The sequence below is a fragment of the Balaenoptera borealis genome (genome assembly GCF_965194805.1).
Source record: "Balaenoptera borealis genome assembly, chromosome: 1".
NCBI classification, from domain to species: Eukaryota; Metazoa; Chordata; class Mammalia; order Artiodactyla; family Balaenopteridae; genus Balaenoptera; species Balaenoptera borealis.
The window spans coordinates 51,090,741-51,109,728 of NC_138860.1; the positions used below are offsets into that span (position 1 = coordinate 51,090,741).

General features: G+C 46.3%; 1 protein-coding gene across 5 annotated transcripts in view; it reads right to left on the reverse strand.

The window, feature by feature from the left end:
* The window catches only part of FAM163A (family with sequence similarity 163 member A), an 88,529-nt gene extending 71,827 nt beyond the window's left edge, over nucleotides 1-16,702 (reverse strand). For 2 of the 5 annotated variants that reach the window (XM_082402854.1, XM_082402852.1), the window contains exon 1: nucleotides 16,023-16,165. The gene's annotated coding sequence lies outside the window, so the exon portion shown is untranslated. Of the gene's footprint in view, nucleotides 1-16,022; nucleotides 16,166-16,419; nucleotides 16,513-16,610 lie in introns of those variants that run through there. The other 3 variants (XM_082402851.1, XM_082402853.1, XM_082402850.1) reach the window with 3 other exon arrangements.
* Between the last annotated feature and the right edge of the window lie 2,286 nt (nucleotides 16,703-18,988).

Below are 18,988 nucleotides of genomic sequence, written 5' to 3' on the forward strand. Positions count from 1 at the left end.
CTCTTCTATTGTACTTCCTGTCTCTCCAAATGGCACCACCACTTCCCACGCCTCCTTCCCCCATCCAAAAATCTGAAGGTCTTTTCAGATTCCTTACGCTCTCTCTTCCATCCCCCTGAACTCTTGACTAGATAGTAGGAATACACGTACCTCCTTTCCTGACTGTCTGTACCCAACCACCTACCCCTTAAACTGGACAAGGCCTCTTACTATTGCCTCTTACTATTCCAGGTGTACCAGTCTAGCTTTTCTAATTAGACAATGCGATCCTTGAGGCCATGGACCATGTCTGGTAGTTTTCTGAATCCTCCAGCGTGCCCAGAACAGCACTGGGTACGGAGTGGATGACCAACAGAGAAGTGAGTCGGCAATGAGACCCATCTGCCAAGAGACAACGGGTGTTGAACAGCCAGTGCCTGAGATGATGGCTGCTGTTTGCCCAACTCCTTTGCCATAGGGAGAGGACAAGACCTCAGCAAAGAAGCTGGAAATGGTTCTTTGACTGACTGGGAAAAGGACTCCACCAAGGACAACATCATGGCTTGTGGAGTTATCATGACGACTCAGCTGATTTCTGAGATCTTGAATCTGTGGGTACCCATCTGTCATGTTGTATGGTGTCCTCAAGCAGTCCTCAGTGGCCTGAGATCTTGGAAATATGTGCTGTTTTATGGTGGCTGCCTCACCTTGGACATAAGCAACAGTTAAAGTCTTTCATGAGTCTATTCTGCTTTCCAGAAGTAGAGTCTAGAGTGTTTTATTTCCATTATCTAGCAAAAATCCTTAGTCCTTTGAGGTCCATGCTATTTGAGTATTCTTCACTCTACCCCTTGCCCCACAACTGATGCTCCCTCGCTCACTAAGGATTTAGCAATTGTCTCCCCATCACCTAAGCTTCTGCCATCATCCCAGAAAGTTTCAACATGTACAAAGATGACCTCTCTAACACCCTAGCCTCAAACTTCCACGACTTCCTTAACACCAATGGCTTTTAATTTCATTTTACTCATCTACTACCATGTCCATGCTTCGACCCATATCACTGAAACTGTGCTCTGGTCAACCCTCACTTAGACTACCACCACTGTCTTCTGACCCATCACTCTGCCTCTATTCAAAAATCTACAGTGGCTCCATATCTCCTACAGGGTCAAGTCAAGGTCCTTAGCCAGGGAGGCAGCATGCCACGCTCTGTCAAGTCTCTCATTTCTTCTCCATAATCTAACATTTCCTACTCTGACATCACTGATTATATGCAGTTTCCAGTTCCTCCTGCCATTTCTTGAGCCTCCTGGGCCTCCCTCTGACTGCAGGATCCAGGAGACTTCCCTCCTTGTCTGCAAAGATGTTCCCTTCTTGTCTGCAAAGACTTTCACCTTCACGTTCCAGCTCAAACACTACCTGCTCTGGAAAGCCTTCCCTGCCTTGTCTGGGCACAGCCAGGGTCTCCTTCTTCCATGCTCCTAGCATGTGATACAGTCATTACAACATTTATCTGATCAGATTAATACCACGAGAGTAGGAACCATTCCTATTCATCTCTGTATCTCAGCCCCGGATGCAGGCTTGATGCTAAGTTGTCTTCAACTAACATTATGAAAGGAATGAAGAAATGAGTTCCTCCGTATATGAATGAGGTCAGAAGAGATTGGGCTCTTGAATTAATTGAACCTCTTCTCTTTTCACCCTGGCCCAGTGCCCTGCCCGTATGATTAAATCCCTAATAGAATCTGCCCTGGCTAAGCACCATGTACAAATCCCTCAGCATTAAGTAGTAGAAAAGCTTCCAAGTGCTTGGAGAAAAAAGAGGTTGGTGCCTCAGAGATGGGACATGAGACAAGTGGCAGATGTAGAGGTGTCCATCTACATCTTAGCTACTAACTTCCTGGGAGTATTGATGACTATTTCATACTAAAACCAATCATGTGTTCAACAGCTAGCCACTGATGGTGAGGATAAAAGTTAAAAGCGGAGCCTGCATTTGTTGATCACTTTCTATGTGTCAGGCATAACTCTTTAGAGTAGGCATCATGGGTATTATACTCATCTTACAGGTAAGAAAACGGGCTCAATGTCACACACCTAATAAGCGCTTCAATATCATCTTTCTCTAGCTTCTTCACCCTTCTCTCTTCACTGTCCTCACCATGCCCATTCTAAGATAATGCCGTTCCTCCTGTCTCCCCTCTATTCACCCTTCCTTTTCTTCATCAATGGCAACACCCTCATCTTGCCACCACCGCTTACAAGCATCACTTACAAGCATACTGACATCCGCCCTAACCCTACCCTCCTCCTCTCCAGTTAGACCCACGAGTGGTCCCTCTCCACCCTAAGGCCAGTCCCTCCACCTGCACGTTTGATGCTGTCCTCCCATCTTCTTAGGAACCTCACATTGTGAATTATCCTTCCTTTAACCTCTAACTTCTCCATTCAACTGGATCCTTTCCATTGGCATTTAAATGTGCTCAGCTGTCTCCCATTAAAACAATTAAACCACCCTATCTCTCTATCACAGCCAAACCTCTGGAAAGATTTATACATGTAGTGTCCATTTCCTCACTTTCCACTTTCTCCTCCACCGACTACAATCTGACTTTTGCCTATCACATCACTGAAGCTTTTGCTTAAACCACTTGTGATCTCCATGTTGCGAAAGCCAATGGAGTTTTATTGGTCCTTGTTTTCATTGACCTCTCAGCAGCACCTATGCTCTCTCTTCTCTTCTTCAGGAAACCCTCTGCTCTTGGCTTTCATGAAGTTTTCGCCTCCTGGTTTTTCTCTTATCTCCCTGGATCATCCTTCTCTGGTTACTTTTCAGGCTCATCCTCCTCTACTTGAAGTTAGTGCCAGGCCTTCTCTTCTAAGCCCATCCTTGCTCCATAGGCAGCTTCATCCATGTCATGGCTTCAATTACCCCTAGATGTTGATGACTTACAGAGGCATATTTCCTGCCCAGACTTCTCAAAACTCCTGCCTATATATCCACCTGCCCTCCTGATCTCCCCATTCAGATGGCTCAAAGGCTCCTCAAGTGCAACATGGCTGAGGTTGAACTCATGATGTTTGCCCTAAAGTCTTGTTCTCCCTCACTATTTCCTGCCTCAGGGAATGGTACCACCATCCACCACACAAAGCTGGAAGCCTAGGACTTATCCTCAATACTTCCTTCTCAACTCTCACATCCAAGCCATTACTTTCTGTCCATTTTATCCTCTAAACCTCTCAAATCTGCCTACTTCTTTCCATCTCCACTATACACGTCCAAGCCTAAACAAGTGTCCTCTCTCACCTGGACTCACTTCAAGTTATCAAGTGAGTCTCCTAATAGGTCTCCCTGTATATACTCTTGACCACCTCAAATAGACTGTCCACCCTATACAACCAGCGTGATCTCTCTGAAATGGAAAATCTGACTATGTCACTCTGCTGCTTAAGTACTTCAGTGACTACCCACTGCTGTAGAATCAACATCAGATCCTTACTGTGGCTGATAAGACTCTGCATGTTCTAACTCCTTTCTACCTCTCCTGCTCATCTCGTGTGTTTCTCCCTCTCACTCTCTGCACCCCAGTCCACTGAGAGGCCTTTGGCATCTCAAAATGCCATGTTCCCTGTAGCCAGGGACCTTCCCCATTCCTGGAATATCCTCTCCCGGCTCCCAAAGTCCCCTCACCTCCTTCGCTCCTGCTCATTCTTCAGGTTTCAGCTCAGTCATCGCTCCCTCAGGATGACTTCCCAGGTCCTCCCTGGATGGCCCCAGACCTCCCATTAAACCCTCTTATAATGTACCATGTTCTCTACTTTAGAGCTTTTTTCACAGTGTCACTTTACATTTCCCTTGCGACAAATTTGTTTCCCGCAAGCGACTTCAAGCTCCATGAAGGCTGCGGCTTTGACTGTTTTGGTTTTGGTCCCTCTCAACACTGTATCCCTTGTGATACTCAATAAGTACTTGCTGACATCTTGAAAATGCGATCCTCACTTTTCAACCCGACTCTAACTAGCTTCTGGCCTCGTTACTTCTCTAAAATTGACCTTGTTAAAGTCAACAACCTTCAAACTGCCAAAACTGTACTCCTGTGGAGTCCTGATGTTCTACTAGCTGTACTGAGGGTTTCCTGCACTAAAATAGACACCTGGCAGTCTTTCCCCAATTCTTAGGGGAAAATATGAGCTGACAGATCATTCTCAATTTAAAGATTTTGTTTCAGAAAGTTTTCTTGATACGTGACACCTACTCTTCTATGTCTGTGGTAGAATCTGGCATAGGATGCTCTCTGATTTAGTTCAAAATTATAATTCATCCTTTTTAATATATAAATATATCACGGTGTTCTCCAAAGAACACCATGATTCCCACGGGTTTCATGACATGAACAAGTGTTTGAGACTTACTGGCCAAATCCAAAGAAAAGTTTTTAGTTTTCTGATTTGTTCTCTTGGTGGTGTCTCGTACAATTTATCATATTGGTTATTCATAGCAACTGGCATTTTTAAAAAATTATTTTTAATATTATTTATTTATTTAAAAATTTTTTTGCTGAGTTGGGTCTTCATTGCTGCACGCGGGCTTTCTCTAGTTGTGGTAAGCAGGGGCTCCAGGTGTGTGGGCTTCAGTAGTTGAGGCACACAGGCTCAGTAGTTGTGGCTCGTGGGCTCTAGAGCGCAGGCTCAGTAGTTGTGGCGCACGGCCTTAGTTGCTCCAAGGCATGTGGGATCTTCCCAGACCAGGGCTCGAACCTGTGTCCCCTGAATTGGCAGGCAGATTCTTAACCACTGCGCCACCAGGTAAGTCCGTAGCAACCAGCATTTACTGAGAAAATATTATGTTTTCCCATTGCCCTTTGCCCCTATTTTTACTATAGCATTTATCACCTTCTCCTGTGATCTCTTTCATGTACTGCAAGTTCCTGGAGGGTACAGGGACTGTGGCTTTTCCTTCTCTCCCTCTCCCTCTCCCTAGTGAGCCCAGCACGTGGCCCAGGCACATAGATCACGTTTGTTGAATGCAGGAATAAATGCATGAGTGAATAAAAGACCAAATAAAATAGGAAGACAGAACTTAAATCTTCAGCCTCAGTACTCTTCCTCCTATTCTCTGCTGCCTCCCAACTGGAAAACTCAGTGACACAGTGGTTTGACACAACAGAAACGTAGATTTTTACATATGAAAATACCATCCACTGTTATTTTTAAAAGTAAAATGAATCCGATATAAACCTATTATAACTTTACAGGTCTAGTCCTTGTGAGCTTCACTCCTAATATCTAATCCATCATTAAGCCCTGTTGATTTTACCCCCCCAAAAAAAAATCATAGTGACTGCCTACTTAATGGGGAGAGAAAGTTTTATTCTGTATCTAAAAATGCTATGTATTATGTCTGTAGCAGAAGCTGGGTAAATCATGACATTTTACTGATACAAGTATATCTTTAAACACTCCATATTCTATCATAACCCTGTGCCTTTGCCCAAGCTGTTCTCTTAGCCACCTCTGCCCTTTCTCCTGAGCTTGTCTATCAAAATCATACTTAACCTTCAAGGCTCAGTTCAAAAATCAGCTCCTCCAAAAATACCTTCATGATCTACCAGAATTACTGGGGCCAGCCTGATTCACTTTAGCCCCTCTGCATGTGACCGCACGTTGCCTGTACCTCTACTTGGCATTTACTTCTTTAGTCTGTAGAGTCCTGCTGATGTTATGACTGTTCCTCTCCCACACTGCCTTGCAGGCAACTCAAACCCAGGGACCAGGCCTTGCTCATCTTTCTGTCTTTCCAGTGCCTTAAACAATAGGCATTTTCTGAATTGAAGTGTGTTAGGCTGATCATCCACTACTAGTATGTATGTAAATATCATTTGTGTGTGTGTCATAAGGTGACTTTTTAAAAAATAATTGTGGTATGTGGCTTTCCCCCTTCTGGCTAGGTTCTGGCAGCCTTAGCTGAGAGCCCAGTCTAGCTTCTTGCTCTCACCTCTACTGGCAACAGAGCATACAGAAGGAGCAGCTGCCTGTGTGCTCCAGAATTTATTTGGAGAAAAATTCAAGCTATTTTTTTTTTAAGTGGAATGGGAGTCAGAGGTGAGTCCTAGCCAGTGAGCTGCATAGGAGAAGAAAGGTTTGCAGTGAGCAAGCCTCTCAGTTCTCAGGCTGTTTTGTTTCAAACAGCAGACAGACTCCCAGCACAGACCTGGCGTTCAGGGGCCACCCTGCTCATCTTCCTCCTTGGGGGCAGACATCGGGCCTCCCGAGCACATCCTCACAGCCCTCCACACCACTGGTGTCTGGACAACCCCTCCTCCCTCTGTCCCTGGGGAACATCACACTTGCAGTCCACTCAACCCAGCCCTAATGCACACACAGAGACAGAAGTAAGAAAGATGGAAATCCAAACCAAAAGCGCTGACTGCTTTGTCCCTGAACCATGCCTTATACAAACCTATCCAGCCTGCAAAGGTTCCAGCTCAGCCACATGCTGTTATAACCCAAACTGAGCATGCGAGCACCTCTGTGATGCCGCTGTGCCTGTGCTGCAGGTTACTGTGCAGAGATCGGAAAAGTCATTGAAAGGAGAGCATAAAGGTGTCATTGCTTGATGGCAAAGAGCCTGGGTTCTCACATGTACCTGATCAAGTGGTTAAATGAGATAATGTAGGCAGAGTGCTTAGCAGAGTAACGGGAACAGAGAAAGCTCCCAATGAAGGCCTCCTACCTAACAGTGCTGGAGGACCCCTTCTCGTGTGATTAGAAGCAAGTCTTTCTTCCACTGCTTCTGCTATTCAACAGCTGCCCTACCTGAAGGAGGGAAGGCAGTGCCTAATACCTGTCCCCATACCCTTCGTGCATCTGCTGGCTTCCAAGCTGCATGAGGGGTGAAAAACTGAACTGGGCATCTGTGCAGATGGGAAGCAGCCAAACGGGCATCTAGGGACATACTGATTGATGCAGGTGACAACTGCATCAATAACCTACCTTCCTTCCTCCTCTGGGGCAATACAGCCCAAGAGACCCCAGAGCAATTTTCAAACCTTTTCTTTCAAGCGTATTGCCCTTCCTCTCCTTTCTGAGGCCCAAATGCAACACCAGAAATAGACCTTCTTCTGCCCTCTCTGATGCCCAACCACAGTGTTCCTCCTGCCCCCTTACTACTGCTGTCCAGGCACTGACACTTTATTCTGTATAGGGAAACAGTAGGGCGGTAAAAAGAAGGATAGTGTCTATTTCTTCATGTTGTTTTCAAGACTGGAGGATCCTATCTTGCCTACCCAGCTCAGAGAGGCTAAAGACACCTCTCTCCCCAGCTTTCCAAGAAAACTTGCACAGTTAAATTTAAAGGAATTTTAGATGGTTCAGAGCCTATGAGCCCTGTGTGGTCTCACAGCCCTTTGGCTTTTATCCCAAAGGGAACCTCTCAAGCAACCTGAGGGGGAGTATTGCCCCACACTGTTCAGCTGGAGAAGAGCTTGAGGGAATATGTCAGGCACAGGGCAAGGAAAGAGGGTTTTTAAAAATAGTTAATGGGGGATAGCTTCAAGATGGCGGAGGAGTAAGACATGGGAGATTACCTTCCTCCCCACAAATACATCAAAAATACATCTACACGTGGAACTGCTCCTATAGAACACCTACTGAACGCTGGCAGAAGACCTCAGACTTCCCAAAAGGCAAGAAACTCCCCACATACCTGGGTAGGGCAAAAGAAAAAAGGAAAAACAGAGACAAAAGAATAGGGATGGGACCTGCACCTCTGGGAGGGAGCTGTGAAGGAGGAAAAGCTTCCACACGCTAGGAAGCCCCTTCACCGGCAGAGACGGGGTGGGGGTGGGGAGAGCTTCAGAGCCACAGAGGAGAGCGCAGCAACAGGGGTGCAGAGGGCAAAGCAGAGAGATTCCTGCACAGAGGATTGGTGCCGACCAGCACTCACCAGCCCGAGAGGGTTGTCTGCTCAGATGCCAGGGCGGGCGGGGGCTGGGAGCTAAGGCTCAGGCTTCGGAGGTCAGATCCCAGGGAGAGGACTGGGGTTGGTGGCGTGAACACAGCCTGAAGGGGGCTAGTGCGCCACAGCTAGCCAGGAGGGAGTCTGGGAAAAAGTCTGGACCTGCCTAAGAGGCAAGAGACCATTGTTTCAGGGTGCATGAGGAGAGGGGATTCAGAGCACCACCTAAATGAACTCCAGAGATGGGCGCAAGCCGCAGCTATCAGCGTGGACCCCAGAGACGGGCATGAGACACTAAGGCTGCAGCCACCAAGAAGCCTGTGTGCAAGCACAGGTCACTATCCACACCTCCCCTCCCAGGAGCCTGTGCAGCCCGCCACTGCCAGGGTCCTGTGATCCAGGGACAAGTTCAAGGGGAGAGCACAAGGCACGCCTCAGGCTGTTGCAACGTCACGCCAGCCTCTGCCGCTGCAGGCTCACCCCACATTCCGTACCCCTCCCTACCCCCGGCCTGAGTGAGCCAGAGCCCCCTGATCAGCTGCTACTTTAAGCCCATCCAGTCTGGGCAGGGAACAGATGCCTTCAGGTGACCTACACGCAAAGGCGGGGGCCAAATCCAAAGCTGAACCCCAGGAGCTGTGCGAACAAAGAAGAGAAAGGGAAACCTCTCCATGCAGCCTCAGGAGCAGTGGATTAAATCTCCACAATCAAACTGATGTACCCTGCATCTCTGGAATACCTGAATAGACAAGAAATCATCCCAAAATTGAGGAGGTGGACTTTGGGATCAACTGTAGACTTGGGGTTTGCTTTCTGCATCTAATTTGCTTCTAGTTTTACGTTTATCTTAGTTTACTATTTAGAGCTTATTATCATTGGTAGATTTGTTTATTGACTTGGTTGCTCTCGTCCTTTTTCTTTTATATATATATATATATTTTTTCCCTTTTTCTTCTTTTGTGAGTGTGTATGTGTATGCTTCTTTGTGTGATTTTGTCTGTATAGCTTTGCTTTTACAATTTGTCCTAGGGTTCTGTCTGTCCTTTTTTTTTTAATATACTTTTTAGCGCTTGTTATCACTGGTGGATTTGTTCTTTGGTTTGGTTGCTCTTTCTTTCTTTATTTTTTTTAAATTACTTTTTTATTTTTAATAATTTTTTTTAATTTTTTATTTCAATAACTTTATTTTATTTTTCTTTCTTTTTTCTCCCTTTTCTTCTGAGCTGGGTGACTGACAGAGTCTTGGTGCTCCAGCCGGGTGTCAGGCCTGAGCCTCTGAGGTGGGAAAGCTGAGTTCAGGACATTAGACCACCAGAGACCTCCCGGCCCCATGTAATATCAAATGGCGAAAGTTCTCTCAGAGATCTCCATCTCAACACTAGGACCCAACTCCACTCAATGACCAGCAAGCTACAGTGCTGGACACCCTATGCCAAACAACTAGCAGAACAGGAACACAACCCCACCCATTAGCAGAGAGGCTGCCCCAAAACACACCACCGGACGTGGTCCTGCCCACCAGAAAGACATGATCCAGCCTCATCCACCAGAACACAGGCACCAGTCCCCTCCACCAGGAAGCCTACACAAGCCACTGAATCAACCTTACCCACTGGGGGCAGACACCAAAAACAACGGGAACCACGAACCTGCAGCTGGCAGAAAGGAGACTCCAAACACAGTAAGTTACGAAAAATGAGAAGACAGAGAAATACACAGCAGATGAAGGAGCAAAGTAAAAACCCACCAGACCAAACAAATGAAGAGGAAATAGGCAGTCTGCCTGAAAAAGAATTCAGAGTAATGATAGTAAACATGATCGAAAATCTTGGAAATAGAATGGAGAAAATACAAGAAACCTTTAACAAGGAACTAGAAGAACTAAAGAGCAAACAAACAATGATGAACAACACAATAAATGAAATAAAAAATTCTCTAGAAGGAATCAATAGCAGAGTAACTGAGGCAGAAGAACGGATAAATGACCTGGAAGATAAAATAGTGGAAATAACTACTGCAGAGCAGAATAAAGAAAAAAGATTGAAAAGAATTGAGGACAGTCTCAGAGACCTCTGGGACAACATTAAATGCACCAACATTCAAATTATAGGGGTCCCAGAAGAAGAAGAGAAAAAGAAAGGGACTGAGAAAATATTTCAAGAGATTATAGTTGAAAACTTCCTTAATATGGGAAAGGAAATAGTCAATCAAGTCCAGGAAGCGCAGAGAGTCCCATATAGGATAAATCCAAGGAGAAACACACCAAGACACATATTAATCAAACTATCAAAAATTAAATACAAAGAAAAAATATTAAAAGCAACAACAGAAGAGCAAAAAATAACATACAAGGGAATCCCCATAAGGTTAACAGCTGATCTTTCAGCAGAAACTCTGCAAGCCAGAAGGGAGTGGCAGGACATATTTAAAGTGATGAAAGGGAAAAACCTGCAACCAAGATTACTCTACCCAGCAAGGATCTCATTCAGATTCGACAGAGAAATTAAAACCTTTACAGACAAGCAAAAGTTAAGAGAATTCAGCACCACCAAACCAGCTTTACAACAAATCCTAAAGGAACTTCTCTAGGCAGGAAACAAAAGAGAAGGAAAAGACCTACAATAACAAACCCAAAACAATTAAGAAAATGGTAACAGGAAATCACATATCAATAACTACCTTAAATGTAAATGGATTAAATGCTCCCACCAAAAGACACAGACTGGCTGAATGGATACAAAAACAAGACCCGTATATATGCTGTCTACAAGAAACCCACTTCAGCCCTAGAGACACGTACAGACTGAAAGTGAGGGGGTGGAGAAAGATATTCCATGCAATTGGAAATCAAAAGAAAGCTGGAGTAGCAATTCTCATAACAGACAAAATAGACTTTAAAATAAAGACTATTACAAGAGACAAAGAAGGACACTACATAATGATCAAGGGATCAATCCAAGAAGAAGGTATAACAATTGTAAATATTTATGCACCCAACATAGGAGCACCTCAAAACATAAGGCAAATGCTAACAGCCATAAAAGGGGAAATTGACAGTAACATAATCATAGTAGGGGACTTTAACACCCCACTTTCACCAATGGATAGATCAACCAAAATGAAAATAAATAAGGAAACACAAGCTTTAAATGATACATTAAACAAGATGGACTTAATATTTATAGGACATTCCATCCAAAAACAACAGAATACACTTTCTTCTTAAGTGCTCATGGAACATTCTTCAGGATAGATCATATCTTGGGTCACAAATCAAGCCTTGGTATATTTAAGAAAACTGAAATCGTATCAAACATCTTTTCCGACCACAATGCTATGAGACTAGATATCAATTACAGGAAAAAAATCTGTAAAAAATACAAACACATGGAGGCTAAACAGTACACTACTAAATAACCAAGAGATCACTGAAGAAATCAAAGAGGAAATCAAAAAATACCTAGAAACAAATGACAATGTAAACACGATGACCCAAAGCCTATGGGATGCAGCAAAAGCAGTTCTAAGAGGGAAGTTTATAGCAATACAATCCTACCTCAAGAAACAAGAAACATCTCAAATAAACAACCTAACCTTACACCCAAAGCAATTAGAGAAAAAAGAACAAAAAAACCCCAAAGTTAGCAGAAGGAAAGAAATCATAAAGGTCAGATCAGAAATAAATGAAAAAGAAATGAAGGAAACCATAGCTAAGATCAATAAAACTAAAAGCTGGTTCTTTGAGAAGATAAACAAAATTGATACACCATTAGCCAGACTCATCAAGAAAAAAAGGGAGAAGACTCAAATCAATAGAATTAGAAATGAAAAAGAAGTAGCAACTGACACTGAAGAAATACAAAGGATCATGAGAGATTACTACAAGCAACTATATGTCAATAAAATGGACAACCTGGAAGAAATGGACAATTTCTTAGAAAAGCACAACTTCCCGAGACTGAACCAGGAAGAAATAGAAAATATAAACAGACCAATCACAAGCACTGAAATTGAAACTGTGATTAAAAGTCTTCCAACAAACAAAAGCCCAGGACCAGATGGCTTCACAGTCGAATTCTATCAAACATTTAGAGCAGAGCTAACACCTATCTTTCTCAAACTCTTCCAAAATATAGCAGAGGGAGGAACACTCCCAAAGTCATTCTACAAGGCCACCATCACCCTGATACCAAAACCAGACAAAGATGTCACAAAAAAAGAAAACTACAGGCCAGTATCACTGATGAACATAGATGCAAAAATCCTCAACAAAATACTAGCAAACAGAATCCAACAGCACATTAAAAGGATCATACACCATGATCAAGTGGGGTTTATCCCAGGAAGGCAAGGATTCTTCAATATATGAAAATCAATCCAAGTGATAAACCATATTAAGAAATTGAAGGAGAAAAACCATATGATCATCTCAATAGATGCACAAAAAGCTTCTGACAAACTTCAACACCCATTTATGATAAAAACTCTCCAGAAAGTAGGCATAGAGGGAACTTACAGTCCTCTCTTAAACAGTCATGTACCACAATGTTCATTGCAGCTCTATTTACAAAAGCCAGGACGTGAAAGCAACCTAAGTGTCCACCGACAGATGAATGGATAAAGAAGATGTGGCACATAATGGAATATTACTCTGTCATACAGAGTGAAGTAAGTCAGAAATAGAAAAACAAATACCATATGCTAACACGTATATATGGAATCTAAAAAAAAAAAAAAAGGTCCTGAAGAACCTAGGGGCAGGACAGGAATAAAGACGCAGACGTAAAGAATGGACTTGATAACACAGGGAGGGGGAAGGGTAAGCTGAGACGAAGTGAGAGAGTGGCATGGACATATATACACTACCAAATGTAAAACAGATAGCTAGTGGGAAGCAGCCGCATAGCACGGGGAGATCAGCTCGGTGCTTTGTGTCCACCTAGAGGGGTGGGATAGGGAGGAGGGTGGGAGGGAGACGCAAGAGGGAGGAGCTATGGGGATATATGTTTATGTATAGCTGATTCACTCTGTTATACAGCAGAAACTAACACACCATTGTAAAGCAATTATACTCCAATAAAGATGTTAAGAAATGTACAAAAGAGTTTACAGGTCCACTCTCCCTGGAGGCAACAGGTATTATTAGGTTTTGTGTATATGGTTATGCAAATGCAAGCAAATATCTTGGACCGCTCCTTCTTCCTCCTCTTTTATAGCAGGAAGAGTAGCATATTATAAACACCCTATGCATGTTTTCCACTCAGCCCTATATCTTGAAAACTGTCATATATCAGTTATATAGTAAGCTTCCTAAATCTTTTTTTATGGATGAACAGAACAGTATTCAACTATCTGGAAGTACCACAAGTCCCCCTTTGATGAGCATGTAGGTTGTTCTTTCATAGTTCAAACAATGTTATAATATACACATGTCTTTGTGGCCACATGCAAGAACAATGGCAAATTGGATTCCTAAAAATGAAATCACTGAGTCAGATGGCATGGGCATTTCTAATTTTGATATACTTTTCTAAAATGCTCTCCAAAAGAGTTGTACCAGTTTACTCTCCAACCAGCAATATATGAAACTGCCTATTTTTCCAGAACCTCATCAACAGTTTATCAATCTTTTTGATGTTTACTAACTGAAAGGTAAATAAATACGTCACTGCAGCTTACACTTCACATATTAAAGAAATTAATCCATTGTGTATGAATTAAATGCCTGAGTCTTACTGGGAAAAAACAGCATCCAGTTTTACTAGGCCAGCACTTTCTCTGAAATCTAATGGGGTCACAAACATCCCTCGGACCTACAAATAACAGTCTTTATTCACAATGTTCTAGATTTTCAGCTACCACATGTGTGTCTATTCTTAGTGGGAGAAGAGTTGTGCTGTGGAAGGAGCAGAGACTTTGGAATCACACAGACCTGGGTTCCAGGCACAGCTTTGCTACTGACTAGCTTTATGATCTTAGCAAATTACTTAACCTTTCCCAAACTCAGTCTCCTCACATGAAATATGGGGATCATAATACTGATTTTGCAAAGCTTTATCTCTGGTACATAGAAGGTACTTAACAAATAGTAGCAGCTTTCATTAGTGTTAATAATCATCAGGCCAGATTCTAAACCTCAGGGCACTTTTCACAATTGACAGGACCTGGAACAGCCCAGCCAGGGCCAAATGGCTCTTTTGTTAAGTGGCCACCCAGAGGATTCCCAACTCCTCCTTGAAGTCACCACACCCCCACACCCTCCTTCCAAAGTTAGCAGGAGAGCTCACTAAAATCCCACCCAAGGCCTCTGGGTGAGGGGTGGGCTGTTTCTGTGCCAGCCTCCGCTGCTACCAGATGATGTTTGTATTCAGACTAAGGGCACTCTGGTCTAAGCAGAGCTCATTTCCAATTTCAGATGGGCAAGTCAGAGGCAAAACAGAGATCCTTGGGCAAAACATGAAGGACTTGCTCTCATCGGCACCAGAGCCCATCTTTCCTTTCCCAAGCACTATTTTTGATGAGGTCACTAAATGCAGATTTCTAGTTTTGGCAGGAATGCCAGTGGTGCTAGGGCTTCTATCTAGGCATGTAACACTCCCTCCTCCCAAAGAACTTGAGGCTTTTCCCATTTACACATGGTCCTGTCTCATTTCATCCCCCAGGATGGCAGAAATTATGATAGTGAGGGAGGGCGCTGCTGCTGATCGAATGCCCTGGCTGAACCTCAGGAAGCCATATTTCAGTTCCTCCCTGCGTGCCAACACGACCCCCATCTCTATATTCTATATGCGGGTTTGGATCCTCTCAGGCACGGGAGCTGGAACCTCCTGGGAGAGGTCTGAGAAATTATAATTGCTTTCAGAGAATGTTCCTTTGCTCTTTCTTCCCCTTGGTCCACCTCTGCCAGTTTGAAGGAAACGGGCAAGATCTGAACATAATTTCAAGTACTTCATTATTACAGGAAGAAAGTGGCCTTTTCCCCCGCAAGACTCCAGATCTCAGCCCACCGCAGGCAAAGTGAACATGCAGGATCTGAAGTCCCCCATCGTTAGTCCCTCACAAGGTATAAAACGTGGGTCTGCCTCAGACACGGGCGGGCCGGGCAGGGCACAGATACCAGACTGCGTAGACGTCGACCCCTGCCAGTTACACGGCTGCCTCCTCAGAATCGGACCCCTAGGCCTGCCGGTGAGAACCACCCTCCCCGCAACCGGGGTCCTCCAGCCAGGCCGCAAGCGTGACCTGGGGCTAGGGGAGGGTCCGCAGCTGGGCAGACTGGAAAGGACGAGACAAAGTGCCTTAACTGACTGCGGGGCCCCAGTCTGCGGGTTGGCTACATCCCCGCCCCATCAAACTAGTTAGAGCGAACTTCCAGGGCCCCACAATTCCACCAGAGGAAAGCAATGCCCACGTGAGACACAAGAACACGGGTGGTGTAAATAGGCCAGGGCCACTGACAGAGAAGACAGCTCTCCACCCCTGCCCTCCTTCGCTGCCTTCGGAGGCGCAGAGCAGCGAGGAAGCCCCCCTGCAGGCGGTCTCCCGGGCGCCGCGCTGGGCACTCCACCCGCCCATCCCAGCCAGACTCCGAGTGAAGGGGGACTCGAGCAGCAGAATGCGGGTTTCACCCCGACACTGCTTTCCGCTCACCTCCCGATCTCTCTACCCCGGCCAAACCCTCCTCCGGGCCGCTGAGCGGAGCTTCGATGTGGCCGGCGCCTCGAGACAAGCCCGCCGCGCCCGCCCGTCAGCGCACGGCCCTGGGGGATGGGGTGCGGGCCGCCCGCCCCGGGGCCTCAGGAGGAAGCGGCCAGCGGCCCAGGTGAGAGTCCGGTTTCTCTGTCCCTGAGGCAGACGGTCAGCCCCCGGCGGTCCTGGACCTGAGAGGCCGACCCGGCGCCGCGAACGCACCTCCGCCCGCCTTATTTTGTAAAACTTCAGGAAAACCACCAGCACACCCAGCCCAGATTGCAAGGCTGGCCCGGGGGCGCCCGCGCGCTCGGATCCACCCCGCCGCACAGTCCGACCGCTCCCACCCACCCCGGGTCAGCAGCCCCGGCCCGGCGCCCCGCTCACTCACTCGCGCCCGGCCAGCCCTTGCAGCCCGCCGTGTCGCGGGCCCGGGCAGCCGCATGGTCCCCGGGAGCTCGCGGGCGCCGAGGCGCAGGAGCCGCGTCCGTGTGGGGTCCCGCCGGGCGGAAGGCGCCGGGTAGCAGGTCGGCAACGCGGGGCTGAGGCGGCGGCAGCAGCAGCAGCAGCTGTGCGGCCGGGGGCAGGGACCCGGCAAGGCCCGCCCCGGGGCGGGGACGGCGCGACCCGCGGCCTGGCCTTGAGGCCCAAGACGTTCACCCTCACCCCCTCGGAGCGAACGGCTCGGGGGCCGAGCAGGGGAGGCGAGCGCGGACCCAGAGCCAGCCGGGCACGGCCACGGCCAAGATAGGGGTGGGCAGAGGGCGGCGGCCCCGGGGAGCGCTTACCCGGCTGCAGAGGCGCCCTCGAAAGTACACGCTGGCCCGACACATCCCCACGCGAAGGCAGGCGCCCCGCGAGGTCCTCGGCCCGCCCCTCCCCCGCCCCCGCCCCGCCCCCGCCGCTCCCTTCCCCTCCCCTCCTCTCCCCTCCCCCTCCTTCTGGGAACCTCGGCGCGGAGCAGCGCCTTACACATTACCTCAGCTGAGCGGCTCAGCTCCGGCGGCGACTCCCGCATTCGGTTCCCACGGGGTCTGCGCGCGTCCTTCCGGGCGCCCCTGGTTGGGGAGGCCCGCCTGAGGCTCCTCCGCCCTCCCCGGCGCTCAGAGGACTGGCTTTGCACCGAGCCGAGAACCTCATCGCCCCTCCAGGTGCCGGGGCTGGGGGCAGGTGCCGAGCGTCCTGATTGGCGCTGGCCCCAGTCCTGGGAGAATGCCCTGCGAGAGAGGCTGCCTGCTCCAGGGCGGAGGGAAGGGATAAAACAGTGCAGGCTGTTGCCTTCCAAAGAGGCTTCCCTTAGCTCCACTGCCTTTTTGCCTAAAAAATGTAAACTTGGAGTCGAGCGCCCTAGGAACGCTCGCGCGGGGGACTTGGCGTGCTACATACAGACTGGGTCCAGCACGGAAGCTCCCAGGAGAATGAGAGTCTTAAGGACCAGGGTGTGTCGCTATCCACTGGACGTTGCCTTGAGAGCCGCCTGAAAGGCTCATCTGTTTTCCTGTTTCCGGCCCGCAGTGGTCCCTGTAAGTCCAGTGACACCTGATGTTCCCGCCGTCGAGGGGTACCCGGTCCTCGTGGCGGGGCAGGGAGTCAGTGTAAGATCAGAGTTGTGATGGCAAGATCTGGCAGGAAAAAGCAGGAAAGAAGAAGCAATGCTCTTCCCCACCCCACAACACAAGAAGAAAACGTTAACGTTGCTCTAGGTTTCTTGTTAAATCATCCTCTTGTAAAGTTTTTTTAAAGTTTTTAAAGTTGCTTATGTGCTGTACCCAAAAAAATAGTTCTGACATCAGTAGTTCAGAAGATCTGCTCGAAAAACTTGACAGGATGAGGTGGAAACTCATCTTTCTGTCACTTTCTAGCACTTCCAAACTTTTGGAACTTTTACCTGTTTTGGCCTGTTTATCTTTCTCCTGACCCTGCTCTCCAGTCTTGGTTGGACTGACGACTGGGGAGGAGGGAGGGATGGAGTCATCCAGGTTAATGCTCAAGGAGGGAGGGTTCTCCTCCACATCAAATGTTTTCCTCTTCATACCCCGGATAGTCTGGAGGATTCAAAGCAAAGGTGAATGAAGTATCAATTTGAAAAACAAACAAACAACAACAACAACAACAAAACCTGAAAAACCATAGTCCCTCAGCTCAGGTCCTAGTTGTAAAGGAAGGGAGTAAGAAATTTAGTACTTGGAGCAAACTTTATTATTCCTAAAGCACTTAAAAAAAAAGAAAAACCCATCCATAGGCACACCTAATCATGCCAGCAGGTTTGCCATTCCCTCAAGACTCCACTTTTTTTCCCTCTCTCTCTTCACAAGTTTTAAATTTTGACCTCAGATTTTCCTGTGCTGCCTTTTCCCACACAAAACCTCACACCTACATTCTTCCCTCCTCATTTCTTCTCGAAGACAAGGCAGTGAAATATGAAGAGATGCGTTATTTTGTTATAAACAGTTATACACAGAGAAAATGAAGACAACATACAGCCTAAGAAATCATGATTTACTAAACCTTGTAATAACCACCCAGCTCATTGCTATCAACCCAGATCCCATTCCCTTTCATAAGTCCTTCCCACTAAAGCAACAACTATCCTAACTTTATGGTAATTATTTCCTTATACATCTTTATAGTTTTATCATCTTGTTATACATCTCTAAACGCTATAGTTTTTGAACTTTGTGTAAATGGAGTAGTGTAGCATGAATATTTTGTTGTATGTCTGGCCTCTTCTTTCACTTGGTTATGTTTATGAGGTCATCTATTTTTGTTTCATGTAGTTGTAGTTGGGGTTATTACAAATAATATTGCTAATAACATTCTTGTATATACATATATTTCCTGGTGTGCAAGGGCAAGCTCTTCTTTAGTGTATATACCTTGGAGGGGAATTGCTAAGCTATAGGGTATACTATACTTATATTTAACTTTATCAGATATTGCCAGATTGTTCTCCAAAGTGGTCATAAAGTTTACACTCCCACCAGAGATGTATGATAGTTCCACCTGTTCCACATCCTTTCCAAAACATAATATTGTTAGACTTCTTAATTTTTGTCAATCTGATGGCTGTGGAATGGTATCAAAATTGTGATCTTCTTTTTATATCCCTAATGACTAATGAGGTTGTGCACTTTTACATGTGTTTATAGGCTAATCGAATTTTCTGTTTTGTGAAACGCCTCTTCAGATCTTTACTCACCACAAGAATCCCTCAGGTTTCCCTTTTATAGCCACACCTGCTTCCCCTTGGTACCCCTTCCCATCCCTAACCCCTGGAAACCACTTGTCTATCATTTCTAAAATTGTGTAATTTCAAAAATGTTATACAAATGAAATCATACAGTGTATAACCTTTTG